This window comes from Cheilinus undulatus, linkage group 18 (assembly GCF_018320785.1).
Source record: "Cheilinus undulatus linkage group 18, ASM1832078v1, whole genome shotgun sequence".
Taxonomy (NCBI): Eukaryota; Metazoa; Chordata; class Actinopteri; order Labriformes; family Labridae; genus Cheilinus; species Cheilinus undulatus.
Genome location: NC_054882.1, coordinates 35486032 through 35504467, shown reverse-complemented (window position 1 = coordinate 35504467; position 18436 = coordinate 35486032). Strand labels below are relative to the sequence as shown.

General features: G+C 39.3%; 1 pseudogene; it reads right to left on the bottom strand.

Moving 5' to 3' along the window:
• Positions 1-18229, bottom strand: part of LOC121526596 — a 164969-nt pseudogene extending 146740 nt beyond the window's left edge.
• Positions 18230-18436: the final 207 nt, after the last annotated feature.

The following is an 18436-nucleotide window of genomic DNA, read 5'->3' as shown; positions in this document are numbered from 1 at the left end:
AGGCTTTTAACTAAAACTAGAAGATTCGAGAACATCTCCAATCTTATCTTCCCTACATTGGCTCCCAGTATGTTTTAGAATCGATTTAAAGATTTTACTGATAACTTTTAAAGCTCTTAATGGCCTGGCTCCTACCTACATCTTAGATCTTTTAACCCCTTATGAGCCAGCACGCACCCTGAGATCCTCGGGCAGGGGTCTTCTAGTTGTCCCGGGGACCTGGCTGAAATCTAAAGGGGACAGGGCTTTTTCGGTCAGGGCCCCGGGGCTCTGGAACTTTCTGCCTGAGGAAATCAGATTAGCTGAGTCAGTGACTTCTTTTAAATCTTTTTATCGAAGAGCCGTTCTGGATTTTTCTTAAATTTTAACTCCTCTTATTTACCTGATTTTATCTGAGTTTGACATGTCTAGATCTTTTTACCTGTACCCACTTTGCTGCCTGACTACTGGTATTTTATTTGCATTGTATTTCCTTTATTGCATTGTATTTCTTTTTCTTGTGGAGCACTTTGTAACTTTGTTTTGAAAAGTGCTCTATAAATAAATAAATAAATAAATAAACCTGAAATCCCTTAAAATAATGCATTCATCTCTGGGCTAACCCAGTGCAAATTTAAACTACTTTGTCTGTGTGATACATGAACCAAAGACAATGAAAAAACCCATTCCCAGCGTAAACCTGCTTTGCTTCATGTATTTGAGTCTAGGGTCTTTCTTCAATAAAGTTAAGTGCTCAACGGCCAGCAAAAGACATCTGGTAACCGTTGACTCTTACTTGTAACCAAACACCTGTACATAAATACCTCCATCCACCCCATTAATCTGTGTTGGAAGCACACACATGTGGTGACACCTCTGCTCCACCATGCCGTCACACACTTCATGCATACTGACACCCCTCAAGAAACTAACACCCTCTTTAACACGCCAACTGGCAAACACACGTACCTGCTCCTCCTGCATATACCACATCAGCATGCATCCGCACACTCATCATTACAGTTTAATGGCTCTTTGGTGAGGGAGAGACAGACACCTGACGAGCTGACAGCAGGCACATTAACACACAGACACACTCACCCACCCACACGGTGACATGCTGTCTCGCTTTCACAGCAGCTCTTTCGTGGAGGAGTACACACACTTGTCACATGCACATAAATGCAAGGCAGATGAACGCAGACATGTTCCTTGAAACCATTCTTATGGAGTGGCAGAACACCCTTCACAATCCTACACATGCTGCTGCGCTTTCATACAAACACCTGTCAGACACAGAAGGTTTAAAACACTCAGGAAAACATGTTCTCAGCATGTATGCATCAAGATGACAGGACACGCCCACACACAGAAGACATAAACAAAATATTCAAAGAAGGCCATAGCATTGTGAAAAATAATATCATAACACACTGGAGACATGTGCATGTGTGCCAGCGTGGGTGGGTGGGAGATCATCGAGGGATCACTTGAAATCTACCTTTCTTGCTGACAGGGCTTTGTGTCTGAGAGTGCGTGTTTGTGTAAAATGTATAAAAAGTAGGCCAGCAAATGACAAGCTCCATTTTTCATTGTCATTACTTTAGAGACAGTCGGCACAGATGCGCTGCTGGGACGTGGATTCACACATACAGGCACAGATGTTGCCTCATTTCAGAATACACACAGAAACTGTCATCAAACAGGCCTGAGTTGACCCCGTTCAGTTTCAATTAACACCGACCTTGCCAACTCTTTGAACAACCAGGTAACCCATTTCTGAAATAGCATCGTCTATGTTCACACAGCAGTGTGAACAAGATTACAGACATGCATTATAATGAGAACATATGAATTCAAAACTGTGAAATGAAAAGATAAAGAACTCCACTCTCTTGGAAAGAGGCTCAGTTGTGCTCAGTGAGACATTAATTATCCTTATTTCTCAGGCAGTAGAGGAACGCTAAACATAAGCTTCTCTACTGTCTGAGTGGTCCCATGTTTGCATTTACATATGAGGACACAATTATTAGCCCCCTATGAAAATTTCAGTTTTTCTCAAGTATTAACAGAGTGGAGAGTTTTTAACGCAGCTTTTTCCAACATCCTATTTTTATTTTGGATGCTTGCATTATTTTACTTTGCACACAGAAATAAAATAATTTCACCAAAACCAAAAACTACCAGGGTCAAAATTATTACCCCCCTTTAAGAACTGACCTTTTAGTCGAGCCATAGCAAAAAACACTGTTTGTCAATGATGTGCCTTAACTTTGCAGAGCTCAAAGCTTGTAAAATCACCCAAAAAACAAACAAACAAACAAAAACATAACAGTTATTTCCCAGTTTACACTCTGTATAAAAGCCTCAGAAAGGGTTTAGGCTGTCACTTGAGAACAGTGATGGGAATTTCGGCTCTTTTTGGTGATCCGGCTCATTTGCCTCAGCTCAAGCATAAAGAGTCGGCTCCTTCGGCTCCCAAACGGTTCTTTATTCACATAAGAGTCTGACTTCATTTGACCTGCTAATTTTAGCAATGTTATAAAATGACTGATATTTCAGCAGGTATTTTACTCCAACTGTGCTCAATTTTTAAGATTGATGAAAATATCATATAAATTTTCAAATTGTGCTGTCTTCCCACACCTTGTGGGTCAGATTAAATCTGCTCACTGGCTGGGATGTATGACACACCTGACATAAAAGCATTACCGCAACACCATCAAACATGAGTCCTTAATGGATGGTGTGCCTGTGGTAGAAGATAAAAGATCATCCCTACTAACCAATCAAATAACACACAGACACACACACAATCAATATACAAATGATAATACTACTACTAATAATAATAGTTATAAAATATAAAACAAGATCCAGCTCTTATCGTTCACATAAAAGAGCCGGCTCTTTGAACCGGCTTGTTCACGAACAACCCATCACTACTTGAGAAGGCACCATGCCAAAAACTAAAGAACCCAAAACATACATCACACCTGGTGAAGAACTACCTTGAGAAGACCGAAGTGAGCATTATTGAGTGGCCAGCACAAAGCCCTTACTTAAATACCACTGAAAATCTGTAGAGTGAACTGCAGACGAAGGTCCATGCCAGAAGGCCATCAAATCTGGAGGTTCTGGTGAGATTTGCCAAATAAGAATGGGGTTTGAGCTGGGATTCCTCAGAAGACAAGACAGAGCCTTGTTGAAAACAAGAGACTGTTAGCACTAGGGGGGCTAATAATTTTGACCCTGGTGCTTTTTTTTTTTTTTTTTTTTCTTTTTAAATTTTTTATTCATGCAAAAACATTACTTACAAAAAATAGTAGTGACACAAATTAGTGAACAAGAGACAGAAAACATCAAAGCTAGACAAAGACATGCTACAGTAGTATATGGGTGAGGTAGAATATAGTGTTCATAAATGTTTGATCGGGAGTTTTGTGTGTGTGTGGGGGGGATGGTGGTGGTTGAAAACATAAACTTTTATGTCTGAAAGTCTGAAACTTTGTTTGAAGGGAGCAAAAATGCTATAAACACAACAACATACAGATAATAAAAGAGTATCAAATAATCCAAAATGAATCAATAAGACAGAAAATTATAAAAAATAATAAATTTAGTCAAAACATACAAATACTAAATAATGATAATAATAGTAACTTGTCGTGATAATGATTAATAATAAGTGTAAAATAAATAATACAAAAAAAGGTTAATGTAAATGTCCGTATGAGGTTTCAGAAAAGCAGATATAAAAAAAAGAGGAAAACATTTGTTTATGTTATGTTGTTATGTAATTGCACTGGCTTCTGTAATGGGATTTTAGCTTCTTTGTCTCACCTCTTTTCCCCAACCGCCCCTTACTGTTTTTCTTTGCTATGGAGCCTACCCTCTTACAGACATGGGAAAACGATAGGGCTAGGAAGGTTTCAGCTTTACTGCATATGTAAACACAAAGCAACGAGGGTGACTGTGCTAGTTCTTGAATAGGTGTTAAACCTGGAGCCCAAGACTGAATCTAAAAGTCCTTTTGTATTTTAAATTGTGATGTCCAGACTGCCTGGAAACAAAGCCCTGTGCTAGCGGGGATTCTTCCCAGACAGAGGGGTGTCAAGCACACCTTATGGGGCGTTTCCTCAAGCATAAATGCTCTCGTCTCCCCATGTTCTGGGTCTTTTGGCATACTGACTGCTCGTGTGTGTGTGTGATTGACCTTCCTTGCAAGGAATAAAACCTTTTTGTCGGCCGGCAGATGTCTCTATTTCATTTCTTATCAGCAGCATAGAAAAATTGCCATAACAATTCTCGTCACTGCTTGCTTAAGTCAAGACTCCGCTGCACCCGAAAGTACTGCCCCTCGGCGCTGATTGGTCCTATCACTTTCTAATCGGGCTCAAACCTTTCAGATGGGAGCTTTGCTAGACGGATTCACCAGTGAGAAACAAGGAAATGGGCGAATCCATCTGCTTTGCAAGGTTACTGAAAAAGTGTATTTTGGATAATATGCGACTTACTATAAAGTGCTCATTATTTGAAGAGCACTTTTCAAGACTGAGAAGTGCTTTATTGTAGCAATTTAAAGCCATCACAAAACACAGATACTACAGGAAAATGCAGAAATGCAGTTAAAAAAAAGCTAAAAGTTGAGAGAGGTCAAGGCTTGGTTCTTATCTCAGTTCTGTGGTTCAATACAGGTTTGGTTCATCACACAAAAAAATGTCATAAAGACCCAGATTTTTATTTCTAAGTTTGAATACAACATCATGGCGTTGTGTTGCTCTGTGTTTAAAGGGATTATGTTGCATTAGTGAAAATAGTGTCAATAGTGACACCTAGAGTGGGTGTTTGAGCCTTTCATTTTGCCTAACTCCAGCCTTATTTAAATGTGTTAAAGTGCTTGCATAAAAGCAGGGTTTCTGTCAGATATGTTTCACTCATCACAGTCACACCTCGTCTATCCCTCCTCTAAATTATTAAAATAGTGTTAATTATGCTGATAGTTTCACTAAAGATTTTAATGATCCAGACTTAATGACCCTCAGTCTACCTAGCAGCCATTTTAACAGTTACTAAATGTTATCACCAAAAGCTGTTTTGTTAGATAATGACTAAATGCAATGTGAAAACATCATCGCCCTTTAGCTATGTGCCACTTTATAAATTAGCTGCACCTCTTCTAGGAGATTTTACTCACCCAAACACAAACTGGGAGAACATTTAATGCACAAACTGGGAGTTATGGAGGCGCCGCTGTCCCTGATAACAGAGGGTTTGTGTGAATTAGGTGGTTATAAAGGGTAAAATAATCACAGGATACTAACATCAGTCTTTTCTCTTCTTGTTTCACCCAGCAGCTGGAACATACTCTGGTGTTCTTAAATCTAAGGATGTTCTGAAACTGAAAACCTCGGCTGGATATTTGCCCACAGCCCCACAAAGCTTAAAACTGGCAGCCCAGGAGCGTTTCTTCTTCCCTGATAGACATCACATCCTGCATGATTTCTCTAATACTATTGACAAAACAGCAGGTGCTGCTGCACAGCGTTTTCAGACAACCAGCTGCTTTGTGAGGTTCATTCTGCAGCTGAACTCTGATCCTGCTGGTTTTCACTGTACCAGAGTGTCAAAACAGACTTTTTCTCACCATGAACACCGACTAGCTTTGGCTCTAGGGCTGAGTTCACTCATTTCATTCTGCTAGAATTTCCAACACTTCTTTTTTTGTTCAGTACAGTCTGTTGAGGGCAGCTTGAAGATGGACAGGTTCCAACCGCTTTGAAAACCACTCTGCTCTTTGAAGACATCACACGTGCAGGTCCTGAAGAGGCAGTTCATAGTTTGACGTGAGAGGATTACATGAAAACAACACAAGGAAAACCAAAATGAAAAATGAAATAGTGCAAACACTTCCTTCCGAAGTGTAAGAGTTGTACTGAAATGCTGTTTGCTGAGGCTCGAGACAATGAAGCGTTTCATCATCAGCAGAAAACTGCACTTGTGCTGTACAGCAGTTTTTCTACATTAAAGCAAAATGGCATTTTCGTGTGCCCTTAGACATCTTCCATCTGGTCTGCCTAATTTACCTTCCCTTGTTTCTTTTGAATCCCACAGTCCTTTGCTTATCTTAGATGCTTTGGCTGGAATTTAGACCAGTGCCGGGCAATTAATCGCAAATTAGATTACACCGCAATATGGTCTGCTGCAATTTTCAAATCGCAGAAGTTGCAATGTTTCTTTAACTTGAAATGTGTCAAAATACAGGTTTAATAAATCAATTTGTTTGCAGTGGCAGAGATTTTATGCACATTATACAAACATTCAAGTGTCAAATTCTTTATAATGGTTTAAAATAATCCTCCTTTTTGTGTTTATGTATGTTTTTCTTAATCATAATGAGTGACATAAAAATGATAATGCCCTTAAACAAAGCAAATGACATCACATTAGCAATACCAGCAATAGTTAGCTTATTCTATCTAAAACTGATGAAACCTAGCGTTACTTCACGAAAGGCATCACCCAGCTGTGACCAGCTGGTAGCCAGCCTTACCTCTCCCCCCTCCAGCCGCCTCCTTTATAGCTTAAAGCTTGTTGCACCACCATATCCAGATTCATGCGACCAATGGAAACCATTGTAGTGCATAAGCACATTAATTCACTTCATTCTTCAAATTATGAACATGAGCGCAGATCAATAGAGTTGCTGAATGTCTGCTCAGAACTCAAGAAAGTGAAAAACTTTTCTGCTCAGAGCTGCAGTCAGATCTCTGCTCCTGTGTTTTTGAGTGCCTCTGTCAATTCATTCTAGGCTAACATGACAGGTACAGTAAAACTCCTTTGGGATTTTCAAAGTAAACGGCTGATCTGTTTGTTTCTGTGGTGAGACTACTCATGTTTCATACGGTATTTTTATTCTGAAGTGTTTCCAGGATAGTTCCTCGGTTGTTGCAGTTAAATGCAAAAGTTGCTTCAGTGTTTAACTTTCCTTTCATTTCTACGCGATGTAAATGATTTTAAAACATCGGATTATTAGAGATATTAACTTAAATGTGATCTCCATCTCCTTCTACATCTTGTTCCCCGCTCAAAAATTGTTGTTGTGAATTTTCAGCAGATGCATGGGGGGAAATAATCTCAAAAGAATTCGTATTCTAGTCTTGTAGTTAGTGACCCACAGTCTTTGCAAAATCTTGTTTGAGACTAAAAACTCAATGGCTTGCCGACAAATTGTCTTTAGATGTGAAAGGGTCTGAGATGTCAGTCTTTCTAGAGATTTTTAAGAGTTTTAGCAAAGTCTTCTGGTGTAAGGCTGTCATTAGCAATGCAATTTCCCGGTAGCCAGTTAGCACACGGTCAAAGCAAGGCCCTGGAAGCAAATGTTAGACAGCAGGCTAGCACAAATACTACTGATCCAATGTGTGTGCATTGATATCATTAATGGACTTATGGGGAGGGCCTGTTTGGGCCCATTTCAGGTGGTGGTCCTGTATGGAACAGAAAACAGTTTGTTTCCTATGGTAATTGTGAATATTAAAAAAATAAAACCACAACTATGCAGACTTTCCCTTTAATTCAGCTCGTATAAGGTCAATCTCACATATCTACATAATCAGTGATAACTATGTCAACGCATCACCCCAGTTCTAATAAAAAATCAAGTCCGCAGTCCTTTGTTGACTCATGGTAGAGCAAAAATGACCATTGCACCAGCTGTTCGCTAAAAACTACGTAAAAACTCAATTTAATTCATAAGTTTAGTCCATTACTCTTTTATTATGCAGTTTGTTTTACATATCATTCATTTTGTAGTGGCAAATAAAGATATTCATATCAATCTCCATTTTACTTAACATCGTTTTATGTCCCCTTTATTGTTTAGTTTAATGGTTTACACAAAACAGGCCATATGAGCTTACCCAGAAAATTCTAAATTCAACCATGCTGGATAAAAAAACCCTAACTTGCACTACGGTTGGTTCCAACATCACTGACTAAATTATTTTTTAAAGACAGGATAAAAACAGGACTGTGAACCCAACTCTTCCTGAACTCTGACCTGAAAACTGAGCGTTGAACTGCATCGTGACCTATGTGGACCATTACACTGCTCTACTTTCATGCCGTCTGGTAGTCACCTGTGCTCTATTTAGAGCTGCTACTACTGGAAAGTTAATGCATCTTGTCATTAAAAATAAATGTCTTCAACAAAGCCCCTCCTAAAAAAAGCACTGGGAAAGATCCTTTTACTTTTGGGCAGAACCAAGCTGACGTCTACCATCCACTGTCTTTTTGGCAAGAGCTGCAGAAATGTCCTCCTTTTTCCCCTGAACTTGAAGTTAGACTTTAACAGTTTGGGAAATAAATGACATTTCTTTCTTGCCAAGAAACAAATTAAAACATATTTATCATGTCCTTGCATTAAATGCAGAGCTGGAGCCAGGAGTCAGATGGGTTTCTCTCATATAAGGATACATTAAAGGTAGAATTGCACCTTCATAAGTTCAAAAGTGCATTCACATATCAGAGTCACAGCGACAATAAGGCCCTAGGATGGGTTTAAGCTGGTTCAAAGTCAGATGATGCAGATACAGAAAAAAGAAACACTCGTGTGAAACAGTAAAGAAGAGCAACAGTGGAATGTGCGGACTTGACCTCACTGTAATGTGAAAATATCATTAGTTAGGTTTTTGATTGGGATATTTGCAGAGATTATTCTGAAGGTGAGCTGTTTGTGAAAATTCACAGTACAAATCAATACAGCATGACATGCATGTTTAACTTGAGAAATTCCCTGGTTATTTTGGGGAAACCGGCTGTGTAAGACAAAATCTCATAAAATATACTGAAATTTACTCATAACCTTAACTCATACATAAATGAGTTCACTCTCCACTTCGAGCTTCTGTACTTTGACTTTTGGCAACAAAACACCATACAAACTCAAGACAAATTGTTTTTACTTTGCTTTCCTACAATAATAAGCACTTTCCAGTATTTTTTTCTTACATGATCTCTCCATTTATTTTTACGTTTGAGAATTTCCAGTTTAAAAAAACTCACTTTTAGCTACGCGCCACTTCTATTTGTTCAGTTTTTTATTGAATACTATGGGTGTAACAGATTTTGTATTCACCCCGAACTGCCATGGCTCGTGGGTCATAGTTTGGAGGACATAGTACCCAGACAATTATGTCCAAACCATTAAAACAAGGGGAGAAAATAATACAAATATCACCTTTTTTAACCAGACACACCAGATCCATCTGGGAAACCTTCAATACTAAGCGTTTGGGAAAGGGCAGAGGCTTTGAAAAAAACTCTGAGTGTGATTGGATGAACGTTCTGCCTGTCACATCTTTACAATCCAATCCACTTTATTTATATAGCACATTTTAAAAACATTTGAGTTTTCCAAAGTGCTGCACAGGCCAATCAGAGCACCAGACACGTGGCGTAGCCATGACCGAGATGCACGTGCACATTTACCGAGGAATAACGTGAACCATGGCGACTATAGACATGTCAGTACATGACTTTTGTCGTTTTTGAAAAGAAAACAACTCAGTGCTGTTCTTTGTTCTTCTTTTAACGAAGAAATGTCCTCAAGTTCTAATAAAAATGGCACTTTAGCAGCATCCCCGCTAAGCTCTTCCACCATAATTGCACCAGCCTCTTGCTGCTGCTTGCTTACGTCACGACTCCGTTGCTTACTTACTGCCCCTTGTCGCTGATTGGTCCTGTCACTTTCTAAATGGGCCCAAACGGTTCAGATGGGAGCTTTGCAAGATGGATTAGCCAGTGAGAAACAAGTAGTTGGGCGTATCCATCCGCTTTGCAGGGTTAACCGTATTTACTGTCGATACCAATGACAGAAATGCCTTTCAGTGGTTATTAACTGCTATCAAACATCTAACGGAGAAGGGGAATTAGCCGGGCTGGCAAATGAAAACACAGTAGAGAAAAGTCTGCTTCAGATGCAGAGCAGCGAGAGCTCCATGTTGTTTTGTTCCCTCAACTTTGCCTGTAAGGCAGTGGCTGCGAGACTCATTGACCTTTATCTCCGCACGGTTTTTAAAAGTATGTGAAAGCAGAAAGGCTTGAGTACATTTCCACTGCTGTTTTAGAGACTACTCAAGAACTTGTGGAAGCATAAAACACCTACGACAACGTGCCTTCCTGTGTTTGCATGAGCTAGTCTGTAATCCTTCACTGACAAACATGAGTCAGCACGAGTAGCCACAGCATCAACGTTTTATCAAAAACGAAAAGACAGCGCACATTTTAATCAAAAATATGATGAATTGCTCTAAAAAGCATGCACTTTAATTTACATTTTATATTGTGTTCATTTTTATTGATATGGTTTTTTAAATCAGGAGATGTTAGACTGTTTTCTGCATGTTTTTATGGTTTCCACTTTTTGTCTCATGTTTAATAGATCAAAGTAGGATTATGCAAAGTAGTATTTGTATCTCCGCACACCCTTCTTCATACTGCGCCGTTTCCCTCTCCCTCCTTCATGGACTATGTATCAGTAACCTGCATTAGCGAGTGTTGCGTGAGCACGCATTGAAAGTGGCACTTCATTTCTTTTCTTTGTGCTCCTGTTTAACACATAGTTAGAGGACTTACAGTAATGAAAGTAACAAGGTTATTATTTTGTAGTAACTGCAATAAGAAAGCAACAGCAACCCATTACACTACACATTATACCCAACACTGACAGTTACTGTACATTCTGCAGAAAACGTTTGAGAAATAAAACAAAACTGGGGAGTTATTTCTGTCAATAATCTCACCTGACATGCATCTTAATCTCTTCCTGTGCTCTGCAATTTGCCTCGCCTTCCCTGGATCACCACTCTGTCTCTTATCTTATTACTCCTCAATTTCTGTATGTAAAAATCTGTGAGGAGTGACACCAAAAATATTATGCTGCCCTAATAAATCCTTAAACAAACTGCAATGTGAGATTATTGGCTGAAATGGATTAAACGGTGGTAGTGATGGTGCTATCAATCGCCTGAACTCATCTGATCATACTGATCATTCATTTTATTATTGTGTCACTTCTGGTATAGAATTTGATTTAGAGTTACTGTTCGTGTTCCACTGTCTGTTGTTTACAACCCACACTTTTAAACTTTATTGACTACAGCTTCAGTATACAAACTTTGGTTAAAGGCTTGGACTGGGCTGGATGCCCACTTCAATCACAGCTCCAGGTTTGCAATGAACTCTGGGTAAGTCCACCAGGAAAGCTGTAACGACAATTCTTTGCTGCCTATATGTGTTTCTATATTGAATAGTATGTTAAAGGTGCATAACAGCCAAAAGAAATCTAACTTTCAGAAACACAAACCATTAATTTAAACAATATCACATATCACACTCATTAAAATGAACAGAAGAGGAGGCATTTCTCAGTACAAAAGAAGTGTGTCTTTAGACATTTCTCACAGTGATGATCAATTTTGAATTACCCATGAGATCCCTCTAGTTGTTGGTGTCGTGCCTGCCGCTCTTTAACTTATCTCACACACACTCAAACTTTCCCAGCAGTACAAAAACACACCTCCAAATCACTTCCTGTTATCATCAAAGTCACCTCTTAAAACCATAGCGTGTCCAAACCTCTCTTCCTGTGAACTCACTTCCCTTCTTTGTTCTTTCTCTGGCTGCTCTCTCCAACATCTGCTTGCTGTCATTTCATCCATATTTTGTGAGCTGGGAAACAATATTCTTTGTACACAGCACCATAAATTGAGGTGAAGTTACATCAATATGTTTCTGAGAAAAGTGAATGCCTATTGGCAGCAAAACAAATACGCCAGCAGAAAAATGAAACATTTATTTGAACATTTATCTTTAAAGAAAAGAATGGAGTCGCATCAGACTTTGTTCATGCACGGTTGCTTTTTAGTTTATGTAGCAGCAGAAAGGAACCGCAACACTCAGGATGTAAAGGGATTCATGTGTGCATTGAATTAAAATTGAGTCCGCTGTGCAGGATCCATCCTCAGAATGCCAGGCTGCATCATGTCTCTTAACATCAGACACCCTCACTTAGGCCAGGCCGCGTTGCCTGGCTGAATTAAAAAGGTTATTTAGGGAAGCAAAAACTGCATATAACATCATTACCCATAATGTCTTGCACAAAATAAAAGCCTAATCTTGAACCTGTTTGGAAAATTATCTCAAAATGTGGACATCTGGTGTGTTTTATTCTACTGAAAATACAGTTCATTCAGAAATTAGTCAGACCTCCTTCACTTCTTTTGATTTTGTCATGTTAACGCCGGATGCTTAAGTAAGAAAACCAAAACATTTGTTTCTCATTAATTTACTCTCAGTGTCCCATAATGACTAAGTGAAAAAAATCATTTTAAGAATTTTTGCAAATTTATGCACTGAAGGTTCCCAAGAGTACAGTGGCCTCCATAATTCTCAAATGGAGAAGTTTGGCAAAACCAGACCTCATCCAAGTGCTGGTTGCCTGCCTAAACTGAGCAATCAGGGAGAGGGGCTTTAGTAAGAGAGGTGACCAAGAAACCAGTGGTCACTCTGACAGAGCCTCAGAGATCCTGTGTGGAGATGGGACAAAGTTCCAGCGGGACAACCATCACTGCAGCCCTCCACTCGGCTTATGGCAGAGTGGATGGACGGAAGTCTCTGCTCTTTGCAAATCATATGATAGCCCTCTTGGAATTTGCAACAAACTCCAAATATAAGAGAGTATAACCTGCAATTTCCATATACAGCGACTGCACCACGATCTGCCAGTGAATTGTACCGCGGAGCAACTCGAAGTTCCACTTCCTGTGCTCCTGTCAGGCATCGGCACATCCCTGAATCGCCACTTTGCTGTGCTGCAGGTCTATTTTCAGCGCTGGCCTCTGCCAAACCGCGTCAATTCCTGTTGATCAGAAAGCTCCAAACAGGAAGTCACAAGCATATAATATCTGGTTCTTTCAAAATACAACACAGTGCATGGACTCTCGATTGAACGTCATCACTTAATCAATTATTACATCTCATCCTGTAGCAAGAGCAAAGGGTCATCGGGAGGTCAGTGGGTGACAGAGCTACAACAGCGCCATTAATGAGGAAAAGTTAACTTTTGAGGACATTTAGCTTAAGAATTTTGCATAAAAGCACAGATCCTTTAAGCAAACATTAACCTTTTTAACTTCCTAATGTACTCACCCATGGCGGAAGCAATAATATCATGGACTCATACCAGAGTGGATGATAAATTAACCTCTAAATGTAAAATAGTCTGCTGTTGACATACTATTCCTGCATGAACTTGCAGGGCGAGGCTGCCCATCTTTGGTTGGAGGAAAACCATGGCGCTGAAAAGAGGTTTCTGTCTAGCCTCTATCCAATAAGCCCAGATAGGTGGAGGGCTGCAGTGATCGATCTCCATCTGGAACTTTGTCTCATCTCCACACAGGATCTCTGGAGCTCTGTCAGAGTGACCATTGGGTTCTTGGTCACCTCACTTACTAGGGCCCTTCTTCCTCCATTGCTCAGTTTGGTCGGTCCACCAGCTGTTGGAAAAAACCTGGTTATACCAGACTTCTCCTATTTGAGAATTATGGAGGTCACAGTGCTCTTGGGAACCTTCAGTGCAGCAGAATGTTTTTGTAGCCCTGCAGATGCGTGCCTTACAACTAGCCTGTCTCTGGGATCTACAGGCAGTGCGTTTGACCTCATGGCTTGGTTTTTGCTCTGAAATGCATTGCCAGCTGTGAGGCCTTCTGTAGAGAGGTGTGTGCATTTCCAAATCATGTCCAATCAATCTAATTACCACAGATGGACTCCAGAAAAGGTGTAGAAACATCTCAGCAAATACTGAGAGAAACGGGGAGGCACCAGTGATAAAATTCAAGTGTTTTTGTGAAGGTTCTGGACACTTATGTGATTTTTTTTTTTTTTTTTTTAATCAATTTGCAAAAAAATTCTAAAATTCTGTTTTCACCTTGTCATGATGGGGTACTGTGTGTAGATAAGTGGGAATAAAAACGTTTTTTTGTTATGCATCAAGCTGCACTGTTCATATAAAAGACAGTTAATCTAATCAAGGAAACAAGCCTGCCTTTGCAGTGTTCCTTTTGAAGGTGTTTAATGTTGATTTGCAAGTTGGTGGTATAGTCACACATATGTAGGTGCCCAATAATACGTTCACACTTAGAATTTCATTTGTATGCTAATTAGACACAAAAGTGGAAAGCTGAAATGAAGGAAGACTGATCAGAGCAAGCAAGCTGAGTTGGAAGAAAACAAAGGAGACCTTTACTTTTATGAAGTAATGCACATTACTACAAATGTTATCCAACACAAAATTTGATTTCTCTCCTGTCAGAGTCCATGTGCTCTGTTTAGCTTGACACATGCCGTAGGCTGGTACCACTGAAAACAGATTTGGAGTTTATCTTGAGCAGAGCAGAGGACTGCAGGAAACAAGCATTGACCAGAGAAGGTACAACTATCTCTGCAGTGAACAAGACTAACAGAACACTGTTTGTTTATTACATTTGATATGTATATTACATAAGAATTCAAAATGAATCTGACATTTAGTCTTCATACAGTCATGGTCACCCACAGTCTAAACCCACAACCCAGTCAGAAGCTAATATTGATGCTTGCAGAGACAATACCTACTACAGTAGATTCAATACAAGGAAGACAGAGAAAACAGTGTAGCACATATGATCTTTTCCTACGTAAGAATGTCTCACTGGCAAAACTTTCCATTCAACAGTTAGTAAATGACAATGGTTATAGAAACAGACAAGTTACAATCAGCGGATAATCACCTATTTTTAGAGTTCATGTTCATTTTGTACAAATATATTTCCTAAGTTCATTTTTAAAGTGTTAGATCTTTTCAAAGTACATGGTAATTTGTTCCACTGAGTGGAAGCCCTGTACATAACAGTCTTCTGTATAGCACAGGTTCTTGAAATGGGAACAACAACATGACCTTGTGTGACCTGCCTTGTGGTATGGCTGTGTATGCTGTTGATGTATGAGATCCTGCTATAAAGGCTTTTAGGCTTTGTTGTAGTTATTATGCAATGAAAAAAGACTAAGATATTCACGGATAGTCTGTCCTCAACTCTTAGCCAGGACTGAGTTTCATGCATACTATCGGCGCTCGTCCTAAAAGAACAGTGAAGTGCTAAACGAGCAGCTTTGTTTTGCATAAGTTGGAGTTTGTGCATGTCTTTCTTAAATGCACATGACCAGATAACAGAACAAAAATCCAGATGAGACAACACTAATGATTGAATAACTTGTCTGATTGTAGTATCTGTCATAAAATATGCACACCTTCTAATGCTGGACAGAGCTCTTCCCATTTTAGTTAAAATGCTGTTAATATGACGAGACCAATTTAGCTGTTCATCTATGGTTACACCAAGAAGCTTAATTTCATGCACTTGCTCCAAATCAACACCTTTTATATTCAGAGACAAAGGCCGCTTGTTTTTTAATGCATGACTAGAACTAAAAGTTATACACTTCGTTTTCGCTATATTTAAAAACAGCTTGTTATTGGACACCCAGTTTGATACACAGTGTAAAACTCTTTGTAGTGACTCATTTAACTGGTCTATGTTGTTAGCTGCTGTATATGCTGTTGAATTGTCAGCGTACATTGTAATTGATGAATTGTTTAACACTAGAGGTAAATCATTTGTGAAAATGGAAAACAGAAGAGGACAAAGACAGCTACTTTGAGGGACTCCACATTCTAGCTTCTTTGTACAAGAAAAACTACCGTTAAAGCACACGGACTGAGATCTATTAGTTAAGTAACTCTCTGTCCACCTAACCGCTTCTGCCTTGAATCCATAAGCTGTGATTTTTTTCAATAGAAGTGCGTGGTGCGTGGAGTTTGCGTGGTGATTACATCAAAAGCAGCACTAAAATCTAACATTACGGCACCTACCACATTCTTGTCTATTTGGTACAGCCAGTCGTCGGTCATGTGTGTTAGTGCAGTGCAAGATGAGTGGCCAGCTTTGGAGGCATGTTGAGACTCTGAACATAGTTTATTAACAGAGAAATAGTTTGAAATCTGAGAAGATACAAGTTTTTCCATGATTTTACTAAGAGCTGGAAGAAAACTAATGGGTCTGCTGTTTTCACCAGTGAAAGTTTTTCTATTATCTTTTGATATCGGTATTATTTTTGCAACTTTCCAAGCTTGGGGGTAAATACCTTCCTTCAAGCTGAGGTTAAAAATATGGCACACAGGTTCACAAATGTACTCCGCAATAGTTCTCATTAATTTTCCTTCAAGATAGTAAAATCCAAACTGTTTATCGCTCTTAACTGAGAGAAGTAGTTTTTTAACTTCCTCTTTTGTTACAGGATCGAAGTTTCTGTTGATCATTATCAGTCGATTGATAAGTTCTATAGATTGTTCATAATTAGAGTTATTCATATTCTCTCGAATGCTGTTTACCTTTTCACAAAAAATTTATTGAAATAGTTCGCAACATCAGTAGGTTTGGTTAAAAATTTACCTTCTGCTTGTATGAAAGTAGGATTATTATACTTAGACCTGCCCAGTATATTGTTAAAGGTGTTCCAGAGTTTCTTTCCATCATGTCTTGCTTCATAGATTTTCATTAGATAATAGGATTTTTTCTTCTGCTTGTTCATTTTAGTTACTGTGTTTCTGAGTTTCCGGTAATTACTCCATAGAGCTGGATCATTTGATTTTATAGCAGCTCGTTTTGCCATATCCCGGTTAGCCATACAAGTTTTTAATTCATGATCAATCCATGGGGCAATGGTGTTTTACACCGTGAATTTTTTCATTAGGAGCATGTTCATCAGTAATTTTTGGCAGCGTGTCTAAAAACAGATTTTATGTGTGTTAGTATGTCTTTCTGAATAGATTCTATGCCATTTTAATTTTTTGATATCGTCAATGAATTTTTCTTCACAGAATGATTTATAGGATCTTTGCATAATAATCCTAGGCCCAACCTTAGGCACTTTTGCTTTCCTTACCGAAGCCACTACATTATGATCACTGAAACCAACCGGCTTTGATACAGTCCCAGAGCACAGTTCACTAGCATTAGTATAAATGTGATCAATACATGAGGGAGATGTAACACCCGAATTATTAGTATTAACCCTAGTTGGGATATCAATTATTTGTTTTAAATTACATATGCTCATAGTTGCAAGTAATCTGTCCTTCAAATGACAGGAGGAGAGCCAATCTATGTTGAAATGCCCCAGTAAATACACTTCTTTGTCAGTATCTGTGGTATTCATAAGAGTGGCACAAATATCATCAGTGTACTGTACAGTGAAACTAGGAGGTCTATAACAACAGCCAATAATTAATGGTTTGATGTAAGGAAGATGTACTTGAAGCCATATAATTTCTATAGATGGGTCCATCAGGTCTTTCCTTATTTTAACTGTGATATGATTCTGTACATAAATCTCCTCCTCCATATTTGTTTCTGTCATGCCTGAAGGTGCTAAAACCAGGTATGGCTACCTCAGAGTCATTAACAGAAATGTCCAAATGAGTTTCAGATACTGCCAAGATATTTATATTTTCATTACTGATTAGAATAGCAAGATCGTGCACTTTATGTAACAGAATGCAGATGTTGAGATGCACGATTCTTAATCCTTTTTTAGGCAACTCCGGATTGCTATATTGTTCCTTTAACGAAGGTCTTAACTGTTTAGTGAAAATATCCACCATATGCGTGTGTGTGAGTGCGTGGAGTTTGTTGCATGCATACCTGTAGCTAGTTTAAATGTAAATCCGAGGATTCGGTGTGCTGCTGCGGGGATGGATGATGAGTTTGTCGTGCCTTAAAAAGGCAACGTCCCCTCTCTCACACGCAGCTTTCATCTTGGGCAATAGTTCTTTCCTTTTTAACCGGACGGCATCTGTATAGTCTTCACTGATGAATATTTTGGTACCTTTAAGGCACCTTGCCCTCTGTAAAACCGCTAGCTTGTCCTTCTACCTGAGAAACTTTACAACGATGGATCTTGGCCTGTCACTGCCAGCCGTGGGTCTCCCTGTTCGGTACGCCCTCTCCGCCTCAACCTCCTGTTGGAGCTGCAGCTTTTCCGCCAGGATCCCCCTCACTTTTCCCTCCGAGTCGGCCCACGTCTCACCAGGTGACTCCTCGATCCCATCGATGACCAGGTTGTTACGTCTGGATTGCCCTTCAAGGTATTCCATTTTATCCGTGATGGTTAGTAGACTGTCACATATTTTCATGATGTCCGTCTGCACTGAGTTGTGATTTTCTGTATGCTTGGTGCTGTTTATTTTGATTTCATCCACTTCTTTCTGTGTGAACTGGATACTTGTTTTGATCTCTTAAAGCTCTATGGAAAGCACATCAAGTCTCGTGTTTAAAGAGTCCATAATAAGTTTGACAAAGCT